Raw genomic sequence first — 15,106 nt, 5'->3', positions numbered from 1 at the left:
CAAGGAGTGTGGGGGACGGAGAGAGACCAGAGAACATTGAAATCTTGGCCAACACCTTCTTACTTAATCATGTGGACAGTGAGAGCGGCGCAATCGGATTGGTTTATTATTCACGGTCACTCTCGGGGCTCAGGTGGAGAGCCGACAGAAGGTGCTCTTCCTGCTGCTCCCGAAGCTCTCAAACATCTCCCGGAACTGTTCAGGAGGGAACGGGGGCGCTTCCCAAAGGCACTAGGGTCCAGAAGGCCTGCAGCCCCCGGGTCTGGCTCAGGTCCCGCCCCTGCTGAGCTTCCAGCCAGAGATAATATGGTAGGGAGGCGGGAGCTGCACTGAGGCTGAGCATGAGTGTCTGCCCCGGAGTAGGCGGGTAGGCGGGGAGCAGTTTCCTCTCCTCTCGCCTAGGAGGCGGCTGTAGCAGCCGGCAGTGTTGTGGTTACCAGGGCCTTGGGTTACAACACATATATATTTTTTTCAAACCGTTGCAATACCTTTTAAATCAGGGCCCTGGACAGGATCCAAGGACAGTAGCAGGACCAGTTCCTATGATGCTTCTTAAAGCAGCAGCTGCAGAGGGAGGGAGCTGGAGCCTGGACTGCTGGGGGAGCCCGAGGTCAGGAAGGCCTTGGAAGTTGGGCAAAGTGGGAAGGAGACCAGATCTTCAGGTCACCCCACTGCCACTGTGCCTTTTTCAAGGCACTTTTGCATCTCAAGCACTTGAAGATAATCAGTGTTCCTGGAAAACTAGAAGCAGTGGGTAGAGCAATCAGGGATTGTTGGGGCTCCAGCTCCTTGGGAAGAAAGACCTTCCAGCTTGGTCCAAGATTCAGGGGTCCAGCTTGGCCGTGAGTGAGGTCCCCGTTGAGGGAGGCTAACACTGGGAGGTAAAGCATGTTGGAAAAAGCACGCAAGGGCCTGCTGGAGTACGGGTGCTGAGGGAATGGACGCTCAGATCTATTGTGATTGTGACTTGAAGAAGTCTTCGTTGTGGTCCCCTTTCAGACATGGGGACACCGTCTGATGGCTCAGAGGGTTAAGAATCTATCAGCCTGCAATGCAGGAGACCTACGTTCGATCCCTGGGTTGGGATGATTCCCTGGAGAAGGGAATGGCTACCTACTCCAGTATTCTTGCCTGAAGAATTCCATGGACAGAGGAGCCTGATGGGCTACAAGTCCATGGGGTTGCAAACAGTTAGACAAGGCTGAGTGACTAATTTTTTTTTTTCCAGACACAGAAATTCTTCCTCAAAGAAATCAAGATTGGCACTCAAGACACTTGCATTCTGGTACATGTTGGTGGGAATATAAAATGGTACAGTTGCTATGAAAAACAGTATGGAGGGTTCTCAAAAAATGAAAAAATATGGTAATATAATCCAGCAATCTCACTTCTGGGTATATTTTCAAAAGAATTGAAATCAGGATGGTGAAGAGTTATTTGTACTCCTAATGTCCACTGTAACATTAACAAAAACCAAGATCTGGAATCAGCCAAAGGTCCGATGACAGATAAATGATTGTATGCATACAATCAAAGTTTAGTTAGCCTTTAAAAAGAAATTCTGCCACTTGGGACAACATGGCTGAGCCTGGAAAATATTGTGCTAAGCAAAAAGAACCAGTTAACAGAAGGACAAATACTGCATGAATCCACTCATATGAGGTATTTCAAATAATGTCTTAGAAGCAGAGAGGAGTTCGGTGGTTCCAGAGATTCTGTGGAACAACACAGTGTCTGGAGTTAACAGTAGTATTGTGCACTTGAACATTGTCAAGAGGGTGGATCTCATGGTTAAGTGTTCTTGCCACAAAAACAAAACACACAAAAACAAAAAACAAAGGGGAGCAAGGAAAATTTTGGAAGTGATGGACATGTCTGTTACCTTGATTGTGGTGATGGTTTCAGGGGTGCATGCGTATGACCAAACTCATTCAGTCATATAGGTTAAATATGTACAGTTTTAAAAAAATTTTGCTTATAATTATACCTTAAGAAAGTTCTTTCAAAAAAGAGAGAGACTTTCATTCTAGTCTTTAACTTGCGATTGGTTTCCATGTTTAACCCTGGCTAATTCACATGCATTCCCTTCTCAGGCCTCACATCCCCCAACCCTACACTTTATCCAGTGCCAGGCATGAGTAAACTCTAGCAAAATCTGTTGAACAAATGAATGAATGGTTGAATTAGCTGAATTGGGTCCAAAGTTGGACTGGGATCAGCAGGCTTCAGGGGCTACCTGAACCTCCTGAAATTACATTCACAACTGTACATGTATGAGCAATTCTGTTTTTTCTGGGTAGAAGATCTGTAGCTTTAATCACTCTTGCCATAATTTACTGAGGATTTGTTATGACAGGCTAAGGTCTGTACATATTTTATCACATTTAATCCTCAGGTACCATGATGGAGGTTGTGGGTGGGGGTGGGAGGGGGTTACTATTTCCACTTTACAGAAGTGGAAGCTCAGGTTTGGGGAGTGTAAGGTCTTGCTTAGGGTCGTGTGCTAGAGTTGAACTCAGGTCCATCACACTCCACAACGTACGCTCTAAACCACCGTAGTAAATTACTACAGCTTCTCAAAGGGATCTGTGACCCCAGAAGATGAAGAAAAAACATCCCAGGATCCTGGAGTTCTATTTCTCTGCGGGACTGTGGGGAATGGGAAGAAGGGTGGAGGTGGAGGAGGAAGCCAGCCAGCCAGCCAGAGCAGGACAGCACCCACGCCAGCAAGGGCTGCTATTTAGAGCAGCCCCAGAGCCCCCAGAAAGGATGATAAGGGGCAGGGCAGGGAAGAGCAGTTGTAAGAGGAGCCCAGGGAGGGGGGGGCTCTCTCCTCCCCCGTCCCTGCTGCCTCCAGCTCACTCTGTCGCCTGATGTCTAAATAAGGCTTAGAGGCACATTCTAGGCAGCTAAAAATAAACTCCGGCTCCCCCTCCTGCCCTTGGGCTCTGGCGACCTCCCCGGTCCTGTCAGGGCTCCCCTGGTCAGGACCAGCTCTCGGAGCATGCCAGTCTCGTCTCCCTTAGGACCCCAGGGTTTTGGTGGGAATGCTTCCCAAGGCAAGATGACCTGGACCAGAAGTAGGACCCCGGGCACCAACTCTTGGCTCTGCCCTAACAAACCTGGGCAAGTCTCTCTTTTCTCTGATCCTCAGTCTCCCCATGTCAAAAGCAAGCATTAAATGAATGATGTGAAGCCCTGGCATTTTTGAATGAATTTCAGGATCCCACGCTTTGGGGTCAACTTCAGAGTGTGCCCACTTGGGTTATTTAGGGATATCTGTCTTACAGACTTATTTTTAACTTACACAGTTTTTTATTACGATCTGAATTCTCTGCCCATCCTTAACGATTTGAAACATTCACATAAAAATCTGGACTCTCAGCTTCTCTTGAAAAACTAGGTCTGTCCACACTGGGCCACTGTGTCAGGTAACAAGGAGCCCAAATTGGGTGGCGGTCTCCCCCTGCTGGCGGCATGAATGTACTACAGGTGGTTGCTGACAGCTACTCATTTCTGACCAACCCTGCAGGGTGTGCGGAGAAGGCAATGGCACCCACTCCAGTGCTCTTGCCTGGCAAATCCCATGGGCGGAGGAGCCTGGTGGGCTGCAGTCCATGGGGTCGCGAAGAGTCGGACACGATCGAGTGACTTCCCTTTCACTTTTCACTTTCATGCATTGGAGAAGGAAATGGCAACCCACTCCAGTGTTCTTGCCTGGAGAATCCCAGGGATGGCGGAGCCTGGTGGGCTGCCGTCTCTGGGGTCACACAGAGTCGGACACGACTGACGTGACTTAGCAGCAGCAGCAGCTTCAGGGTGTGAGGTGCCTGAAGCAATAGAAGTGAGCACACTGAGTGCCGGCAGATTGCATCCCAGAGTTGGGACACTGGCATTGCTCTGCCCAGCAAATGCTTGCTGAATGAATGAATGAATTAGATAGCTGATAGAAATCTTTGGTAACTGTCATTAATATTACCAAACCAACTCGGATCTGCTCCTCCAATGCGCAGGAAAGCCAATGTACTGACACGGAGTGGCAGTGAAGAAAAGAACAGCACTTACTGCAGGGTGCCACAGTAGGGAACTGGGAGATGGGCCTCAGAGATCCACTCCAGTGCAGTCACTGATTAGGGGTTTCTGTAAGGGCAGGAACAAAGAGGTTGGAAATAATTATCCTTGTGACATTTCTTAATCGTCATTTCAGGAGGTCAGGATATCTCTGGTTTATGATTCTCGAGCCAGGTGATCCATGGCTCAGGGGTCTATTAGCTCATCTTGCCCCTAGAAAAACTACCTGAGTTTGTACATTAATAATGATATCTACAATAGTAATTTTGGTACATTAACATGTTATTGACAAGAGCAATTTTAGTTATCTGACTCTAGTTGATTAGTTTTCAGTTAGTACAGGCTTGAGGTCAGAGAGGACAAGAAAGAGAATAAAGTTGTGGATAGACAGAGAGTTCAGTTTTAGGGGAACTCAATTTCAATTGTAAAGGCACACGTGTAGGAGTTTCGACCAAGGTGCCGCCAACTGAAATCTGTTGCATTGTGACCCTGTCCCTAAGTCCATGTCCCAAGCCCTTAGAAGGGACAAAGTTCCTAATACTCTCCCCCTCAGTTAGGCATTGCCCTCCTTCCTCATAAGTCAGTGGGGTTGTCCTTGGTTGGAAGGTTACTGGCAAAAACAGCCAAGGTCTGTTTGATTCAAACTATTTTGAGAGCCACTTTGGAGGCTAGTGAAGGGGCAGGGAAGGAGTCGGGAGAAAGGGTAGGAAAGGTTGAGGAGAGCTGTTCAAAGAACAGGCTTTAGGCCAGACTGCCTGGATCCACCCAGCTCCCGTTGGGCAGCTCACTGGAGCCAGACACTTCACAGAACCAAAGGGTGCTGCATCTGCATTGACCTTCAGACATCGTGGAATCCATCCTGCCTCAACCTGTAGCAGGGCAATGAGGTGTAGAGTGAGAATCTGGCACAGCCGAGGCTTTGTCCTTTCTGCTCTGTTTCAGTAAACAGAGGAGGGGGAAATTAGTTCACCAGACGCCTTTCTTGAGAGGAAATAGAGATTCCATCTGTATCCCACTCCCACAACTCAGGGGTGGAGAGAGTGTCTGGTCCTGACTATTGCTACCCTGTGGTCTTCTGGATAACCCTGGCCTCATCAGCAGCTTCTTAGAAACACAGATTCTTGGGCTCTACCCAGAACTGCTGAAGCATAATCTGCATTTTAATGAGATCCCAGGTATTGTGCATGTTTATTACCATTAGAGAAAAGCTGCTTTTGTCCAGTAGTTCTCCAAGTTGGCTGCACCTAGGAATCATCTGGGGGTTACTTAAAAAAAATGTTGCTGCCTGGGTCCCACCCTGGGGTGCAGCCTGGGCCTGGGCTCCTAGGTGGTTTGCTTAAGGCTCTCCTGGTGGTTCCAGTGTATAGCCAGCATTGAGAATCACAGCTCTAGGCAAAGGCTCTAATGAGATGAAAATTTGGGGGAATGAAAGCAATGCAAATTTGAATGGGGTGTCCCACCCCGGGTACTCCTGTGGCACCTTCCCCAGCCCTGCCCGGCCTGCCTGAGCAGTCCAGCCTCTGCTCCCCAAGGCCCTGGCAGGCCTCCAGCTGCTTTCCTGGTTCAGAGGGATGAAGTGAGAAAGGGGCTGTGCTTTGGCAATGCAACCCAGAGGTGCGAGCCTGAGCGAGAGGCCACAAACCTGGATTATCATCCCATTTCTGCTGGGTAGCCTTGGGCAAGGTCTGTCCCTCTCTGGGCTTCAATTTCTTGATCTCTAAAATGGGCTAGCCAAAGGGGATTGAAATGACTTCCAGAGCATTCCTACCAGTTTTCTACAGGTATGTATGTATGTGTTTTTAAAAATCTATTTATTTTTAATCGAAGGATAATTGCTTTACAGTATTGTGTTGGCTTCTACCAACCATCAACATGAATCAGCCATAGGTCCACTGATGTGTATGTGTGTTTAGGTGCTCAATCAAGTCCGACTCTTTGTGACCCTTTGGACTGGACTGTAGCCCGCCAGGCTTCTCTGTCCATGAGATTTTTCAGGCAAGAACACTGGAGTGGGTCACCATTTCCTCTTCCAGAGGATCTTCCCAACCCAGGGATCAAACCTGTGTCTCCTGTATTGCAGGCAGATTCTTTACCAGCTGAGCCATTAGGGAAGCTCAATCTACATGTATAGACAGACTCTCAAAGTTGAAAGGGACCTTGGGGATCATCTAGCTTGATCTTACTTTCTAACAAATGGGGAAACTGAGGCCCAATAAAGTTAAGGGCATCAGGAAGCTTGCTTAAGCCTCTAATCCTCATCCATCAGAGGGCAGACAGATTGAAAACCATAATCACAGAAAACTAACTAAAATGATTACATGGAACACAGCTTTGTGTAATTTAATGAAACTATGAGCCATGCCGTGTAGGACCACCCAAGATTGTCAGGTCATGGTGGAGAGTTCTGACGAAACGTGGTCCACTGGAAAAGGGAATGGCAAACCACTTCAGCATTCCTGCCTTGAGAACACATGAACAATAAGAAAAGGCAAAAAGATATGACACTGAAAGATTAACCCCCCAGGTCAGTAGGTATCCCATATCTACTGGAGAAGAGTGGAGACATAGCTCCAGGTGGAATGAAGAGGCTGAACCAAAGCAGAGACAATGCCCAGTTGTGGGTGTGTCTAGTGGCAAAAGTCAAGTCTGATGCTGTAAAGAACAATACTGCATAGGAACCTGGAATGTTAGGTCCATGAATCAAAGTAAATTGGAAGTGGTCAAACAGGAGATGACAAGAGTGAACATTGGCATTTTAGGAACCAGTGAACTAAAATGGATGGGAATGGGCAGATTTAATTCAGATGACCATTATATCTACCATTGTGGGCAAGAATCCCTTAGAAGAAATGGAGTAGCCATCATAGTCAACAAAAGAGTCCACAATACAGTACTTTGGTGCAATCTCAACGATGACAGAATGATCTCTGTTCATTTCCAAGGCAAACCATTCAATATCACAGTAATCCAAGGCTATGCACCAGCCACTAATGCCGAAGAGGAAGAAGTTGAACAGTTCTATGAACACACACAGGACCTACTAGAACTAACACCCAAAAAAGATGTCCTTTTCATCACTGGGAACTGGAATGCAAAAATAGGAAGTCAAGAGATACGTGGAGTAATAGGCAAGTTTGGCCTTGGAGTACAAAATGAAGCAGGGCAAAGGCTAACAGAGTTTTGCCAAGAGAAGGCACCGGTCATAGCAAACATCCTCTTCCAACAACACAAGAGAAGACTCTACACATGGACATCACCAGATGGTCAACACCGAAATCAGATTGATTATATCCTTTGCAGCCAAAGATGAAGAAGCTCTATACAGTCAGCCAAACAAGACTGGGAGCTGACTGTGGCTCAGATCATGAACTCCTTAATGCAAAATTCAGACTTAAATTGAAGAACGTAGAGAAAACCACTAGGCCATTCAGGTACGACCTAAATCAAATCCCTTATGATGATACAGTGGAAGTGACAAATAGATTCACGGGATTAGATCTGATATAATGCCTGAAGAACTATGGATGGAGGTTTGTAACATTTTATAAGAGGCAGTGATCAAAACCATCCCCAAGAAAAAGAAATGCAAAAAGGCAAAGTGGTTGTCTGAGGAAGCCTTACAAATAGCTGAGAAAAGAAGAGAAATGAAAGGCAAAGGAGAAAAGGAAAGATATCCCCATCTGAATGCAGAGTTCCAAAGAACAGCAAGGAGAGAGAAGAAAGCCTTCCTAAGTGAATAATGCAAAGAAATAGAGGAAAACAATAGAATGGGAAAGACTAGAGATCTCTTCAAGAAAATTAGAGATACCAAGGGAACATTTCACGCAAAGATGGGCTCAATCAAGGACAGAAATAGTATGGATCTAACAGAAGCAGAACATATTAAGAAGAGGTGGCAAGAATACACAGAAAAACTGTACAAAAAAGGTCTTAATGACCCAGATAACCACGATGGTGTGATCATTCACCTAGAGCCAAACATCCTGGAGTGTGAAGTCAAGTGGTCCCTAGGAAGCATCACTACAAACAAAACTAGTGGAGGTGATGGAATTCCAGCTGTGTTATTTCAAATCCTAAAGGATGATGCTGTTAAAGTGCTGCATTCAATATGCCAGCAAATTTGGAAAACTCAGCAGTGGCCACAGCACTGGAAAAGGTCAGTTTTCGTTCCAATCCCAAAAAAGGGCAATGCCGAAGAAAGTTCAAAGTACCACACAAGTGCACTCATTTCACATGCTAGCAAAGTAATACTCAAAATTCTCCTAGCTAGGCTTCTACAGTACATGAACTGAGAACTTTCAGATGTACAAGCTGGATTTACGAAAGGCAGAGGAACCAGAGGTCAAATTGCCAACATCTGCTGGATCATAGAAAAAGCAAGAGAATTCCAAAAAAACATCTACTTCTTCTTCATTTATGCTAAAGCCTTTGACACTATAGATCACAACAAGCTGTGGAAAATTCTTAAAGAGATGGGAATACCAGATCACCTTATCTGCCTTCTGAGAAACCTGTATTCAGGTCAAGAAGCAACAGTTAGAACTGGACATGGAACAACAGATTGGTTCCAGATAAGGAAAGGAGTATGTCAAGGCTGTATATTGTCACCCTGCTTATTTAACTTATATGCAGAGTACATCATGTGAAATGCCAGGGTAGGTAAAGCACAATCTGGAATCAAGATTGCCGGGAGAAATATTGATAACCTCAGATGTGCAGATGACACCACCTTTATGGCAAAAAGCAAAGAAGAATTAAAGAGCCTCTTGATGAAAGTAAAAGAGGAGAGTGAAAAAGATGGCTTAAAACTCAACATTCAAAAAATTAAGATCATGGCATCTGGTCCCATCACTTCATGGCAAATAGATGGGGAAACAATGGAAACGGTGACAGACTGTTTTGGGGGGGGGGCGCCAAAATCACTGTGGATGGTGATGGCAACCATGAAATTAAAAGACCCTTGCTCCTTGGAAGAAAAACTATGACAAACTTGGACAGCGTAATAAAAAGCAGAAGCATCACTTTGCTGACAAAGGTCCATATAGTCAAATCTCTGGTTTTTCCAGTAGTCATATATGGATGTGAGAGTTGGACCATAAGGAAGGCTGAGCTCTGAAGAATTGATGCTTTCAAACGGTGGTGCTGAAGAAGACTCTTTAGAGTCCCTTGGACAGCAAGGAGATCAAAACAGTTAATCCTAAAGAAAATCAACCCTGAATATTCATTGGAAGGACTGATGCTGAAGCTGAAGCTCCAATACTTTGGCCACCTGATGTGAAGAGCTGACTGAAGATGTAGATAACCCAGAGCAATGGAAAATAATCTTTGCCTATAGACAGTCATTTTTGTCCTGTGACTTGTTAAATTGACTTCTCTGCCCCACTGTGGAAGAGACTAATTTTGCCTCCATATGTACTTTTATCTCAATTCGTGATCCATACTTATGTTTGTTCTTTGGACTCTCCTTTACACTGGCTGTAACATCTCACAGGTTCGTACATTAAAGGAGTTAAAAATAAATCACTACAGCAAGCTCATTTCACATCTGTATGAGAGTTATGATTTTACCTTTTAAAAAGTTTGAAAAGAATTTAATAATAAGAATAGTCAAGATTTAAAACCAGTTCAGCTCTGTTCAGTCGCTCAGTCGTGTCTGACTCTTTGAGACCCGGTGGACTGCAGCACACCAGACCTCCCTGTCCATCACCAATTCCAGGAGTTTACTCAAACTCATGTCCATTGAGTCGGTGATGCCATCCAACCATCTTATCCTCTGTTGTCCCCTTCTCCTCCCACATTTAATCTTTCCCAGCATCAGGGTCTTTTCCAGTGAGTCAGCTCTTTGCATCAGGTGGCCAAAGTATTGCAGTTTCAGCTTCAGCATCAGTCCTTCCAATGAATATTCAGGACTGACTTCCTTCAGGATAGACTGGTTGGATCTCCTTGCAGTCCAAGGGACTCTCAAGAGTCTTCTCCAACACCACAGTTCAAAAGCATCAATTCTTCAGCACTCAGCTTTCTTTATAGTCTGACTCTCACATCCATACATGACTACTGGAAAAACCACAGCTTTGACTAGATGGACCTTTGTTGGCCAAGTAATGTCTCTTCTTTTTAATATGCTTTCTAGGTTGGTCATAACTTTTCTTCCAAGGAGCAAAAATCTTTTAATTTCATGGCTGTAGTCAACCATCTGCAGTGATTTTGGAGCCCAAGAAAATAAAGTCTGCCACTGTTTCCACTGTTTTCCCATCTATTTGTCATGAAGTGATGGGACCGGATGCCATGATCTTAGTTTTCTGAATGTTGAGCTTTAAGTCAACTTTTTCACTCTCCTCTTTCACTTTCATCAAGAGGCTCTTTAGTTCTTCTTCACTTTCTGCCATAAATGTGGTGTCATCTGCATATCTGAGGTTATTGGTATTTCTCCCGGCAATCTTGAGTCCAGCTTGTGCTTCATCCAGTCCAGCATTTCTCATGATGTATTCTGCATATAAGTTAAATAAGCAGGATGACAATATACAGCCTGACGTACTTCTTTCCTGATGTGGAACCAGTCAGTTGTTCCATGTCCAGTTCTAACTGGTTTAAAACCAGAGGTCCAGGCTAAATTTGGGGTTGAAACTCACAGAGACTGAAACCATTAGGGTGTCATTTCAGGGGCTCCAAAGAGCTCCAAGAGCTCCTTTATGTCCTAGAGCAGAAAAGAATCCATCGAGAGGCGCAATGATAAATAAGAAGTGACTCATTAGAATAGGACCGCTGTGAGGCTTTCAAGTGCGTAGTTGTGGGGGTGCCATGCCCCAAAAGCTTATTGGGCTACAGTTTTATAATCAAAGGAAAGGTGGGGAGGGGAGAAGAATTTTGTTTTTCTTGAGTAGATATCACATTTCCATCATCAGATCCTCCTCCAGATTGGGCGGGAGAGTTTTTTGTCCCTACATGTCAAGCTAGGTCCACAAATTATTATTTTTTTTATGTGTGCAGAGAGCATGTCCTAGGGATCATTAACTTGCTGAGCTCACCGGGAGGTATATGGGTCTCCTGTCACCACTGATTTGTTATTTGGGGGCATGTATCATGCATCTACTGTATGGCTTTGTTGCTAAGCAAGCCTGCTTGGTTTTGTGGTTAAGCAAATCTGCTTTCTTGAGAAATCATTAACTTCCAGGGGTCTCCCATATTTTTTCTACTTAAAATCCCCTAGTGCAAATAACTATTTAATCGCCTACTTTGTCCCTTCACTCTGTCCCAGCATAACCAGGTGGTAACAAAAGTGAGTCACATGGCCTGTAGGGGCTGTGGAGACTGCAGAAACCCATCAAGGACAACTCTGCTTCAATGGACTATTGCCCTGTGGGAATGCACAGGAGTGTTTTCAAATTCTGAGTCTTTTGGGAAAGCTGGAAATACATAATTTAATGAGAAACCACTGGCTTTTATTATACACTGGCAACCAAGTACACACATTACTATATCTAAAATAGGTAAATAACAAGATCCTACTATATATGTAGCACAGGGAACTCTATTCAGTATCTTGTAATAAATGATAAAAGAAAAGAATGGAAAAGAATACAAATATGTATATGTATATGCACATATGTGTGAGTGTGCATCTGAATCACTTTGCTACACACCAGAAACTAATACAACTGTTGTAGCCACGCATTCCGGGAAACAAACTCACTCAAAAGGACAATGCAGATAGTGGAGTGCACACCGGTGGGCCCAAGGCAGAGTCTTCTCTTAGCCAAGGACCCTGACCAGTTTTTGTGAAAACTTTATATACCCTAAGTGTACTTGCTCAAATCCACCTCCCCAAATTCCTTTAAACTAGTCTGGACAAGGTAAAAGAGAGATAACGATCAAAGTTAACCCATGATTCATGTGCCGCAAGGCTAGATAAGCAGTGGATATTTATCAATAGGCCTGTGGTCATATCCCGATAAACATAATGGAATTTACCACTTTGTTCTGTTACAGAGATAACTAGCATATTCTTTTAGGCAATGGAGAGTCCAAGTACAAGTCCTGAGGCTATTTTATCCTGGAGGTCTGGTTTCCATTGTTATGCCATTTCTATAGACACCGGGCACAAAGTTCAGAGTCCATTGGGAAGGTGACCATGCTTGTAGCCTAATGTCCACAGCCTGGCCCAAGATGGAGTCCAGCTCTGTCTGTTTCCTCCTTCACAACATTGTAAACCAACTATGCTGCTGCTGCTACTGCAGCTAAGTTGATTCACTCGTGTCCGACTCTGTGCGACCCCATAGACGGCAGCCCATCAGGCTCCGCCGTCCCTGGGATTCTCCAGGCAAGAACACTGGAGTGGGTTGCCATTTCCTTCTCCAATGCATGAAAGTGAAAAGTGAGAGTGAGGTCGCTCAGTTGTGTCTGACTCTTAGCGACCTCATGGACTGTAGCCTACCAGGCTCCTCCGTCCACGGGGTTTTCCAGGCAAGAGTACTGGAGTGGGGTGCCACTGCCTTCTCCAAAACCAACTATACTTCAGTTAAAAAAAAAAGCAAAAATTAACACCACATAGACAAATGATGCTTGAGGCTTGTGTTGCTGTCTGTGACCTCTTCACACTGCTATGAAATTGAGGAGGTAAGCATTCCTCACTTGGAGAACGCAATGGCAACCCACTCCAGTACTTTTGCCTGGAGAATCCCATGGACGGAGGAGCCTGGTGGGCTGCAGCCCATGGGGTCGCTAAGAGTCGGACACGACTGAGCGACTTCATTTTCACTTTTCACTTTCATGCACTGGAGAAGGAAATGGCAACCCACTCCAGTGTTCTCGCCTGGAGAATCCCAGAGACGGTGAAGCCTGGTGGGCTGCCGTCTATGGGGTTGCACAGAGTCGGACATGACTGACGCAACTTAGCAGCAGCAGCAGCAGCATTCCTCGCTAAATCTGAAAATGAGCAGGACCCTCCTAGACATAAAAACCTTTCCATGTTTACCATTGCTTGTCTATAGAGAAACGTCGTTAGTGTTCTAGACCTTCCCTGAGTTCCAAAGGGCAGATTTAATCAGTTACTAATCAGGAAAGAGAGGGAATGCAACAACAAAGGAAAAACAAAGAAAAACAACAGTTCAGTAAGGAAACAGAGTCCTAGCTCCGCAGGGTATGTGCACAGCAAGGTCATACATACCTTTATCAACTATAAATTGGTACTGGCCATCTACCTCAACAAGAATTAAATCATATGCCTCTGACCTTCAACACGCTCTGAAAGGAGTTTAGAATGGAGATCAGGAATGAGGTGGGGTGGTGATGGGAGGGGGAGACTGGGAGGACAGGACGTCAGAGAGTTAGATATTTTCAGAAGCTGATTTTATGAGCCCAGTTCTTTGTTGTTGCTGTTCAGTCACTAAGTCGTGTCTGACTCTTTGTGACCCCAATGGACTGCAGTATGCCACGCCTCTCTGCCCCTCACTATCTCCTGGAGTGTGCCCAAATTCAAGTCCATTGAATCGGTGATGCCATCCAATCATCACATCCTCTGTCGCCCTCTTCTGCCTTCAATCTTTCCCAGCATCAGAGTCTTTTCTAATGAGTCAGCTCTTTGCATCAGGTAGTCAAAGTACTGGAGCTTCAGCTTCAACATCAGTCCTTCCAATGAATATTCAGGGTTGATTTCCTTTAGTTGAACTGGTTTGATCTCCTTGCTGTCCAAGGAACTCTCAAGTCTTCTACAGCAGCACAGTTACAAAGCATCAATTCTTCGGCTCTCTGCTTTCTTTATGGTCCAGCTCTCACATCCATACAATGACTACTGGAAAGACAATAATAGCTTTGACTAGACAGACCTTTGCTTTTTAATACACTGTCTAGGTTTGTCATAGCTTTCTTTCCAAGAAGCAAATGTCTTCTAATTTCATGGCTGCAGTCACCATCTGCTGTGATTTTAGAGCCCAAGAGGAGAAAATCTGTCACTGCTTCCACTTTTCCTCTTCTATTAGCCATGACATGATGGGACCAAATGCCACAGTCTTCGTTTTTGTCAACACTGAGTTTTAAGCCAGCTTTTTCACACTCCTCTTCTTGTATCTCCTCACATCTAGAAAAGCACTAAAATCCTTCACGGCGATGACTGTTCCTTATGACTAGCAAAAAAAAGCTTCAGGAGACTAGCAGAAATCTTCTGGAAAGATATGTGCATGACTGCATGTATTCCCTCTTCACCAAAATCTCATATATACTGACCTTCCCTGCTGCTTCTTTGGAGCAGTTTCTCAGAGCTGTCCTAGGTGCTGTACCATGGGCTGCAGTCCTCATTTTGCCTCCTGTAAACCTTCACTTGAAACTCTCACATTGTGCACATTTTCTTTTAAGTAGACACCTTGGAGTTGTTCTTCAGGAAGCAAGTTTTGCTTTGTTTCCAGTCACTGTCTCTAGCCTTTCACAGTTGCATCCAAAGCCCTTCAGGTGGAGATGTCAGTCACTCTAATCCCCAAGGAATGTGCCTGTTTGTTCATTGCGAGGTTCTCCTAGGTGGCCAGGAGATTTGGCCTTTAATTGCCCAAGACCCCATTGACATCTAACAAACTGTGGAAAATTCTTAAAGAGATGGAAATACCAGACCATCTTATCTGCTTCCTGAGAAATCTGTATGCAGGTCAAGAAGCAACAGTTAGACCAGGAAATGAAGTAACAGACTTGTTCAAAATTGGGAAAGGAGTAAGTCAAAGCTGTATATCATCACCCAGTTTATTTAACTTATATGTGGAGTACATCATGTGAAATGCTGAGCTGGATGAAGCACAAGCTGGAATCAAGATTGCCGGGAGAAATATCAATAACTTCAGATATGCAGATGACACAACCCTTATAGCAGAAATCGAACAGGAACTAAAGAGTCTCTAGAACAAAGTGAAAGAGGAGAGTGAAAAAGCTGGCTTAAAACTCAACATTCAAAAAGTTAAGATCATGGCATCTGGTCCCATCACTTCATGGCAAATAGATGGGGAAGCAATGGAAACAGTGACAGACTTTATTTCCTTGGGCTTCAAAATCACTGCAG

The sequence above is a fragment of the Bubalus bubalis genome, chromosome 9 (genome assembly GCF_019923935.1).
Source record: "Bubalus bubalis isolate 160015118507 breed Murrah chromosome 9, NDDB_SH_1, whole genome shotgun sequence".
In the NCBI taxonomy this organism is placed as follows: domain Eukaryota; kingdom Metazoa; phylum Chordata; class Mammalia; order Artiodactyla; family Bovidae; genus Bubalus; species Bubalus bubalis.
The sequence above is the reverse complement of the archived record's forward strand: the minus strand, read 5'-3'. Positions refer to the sequence as shown.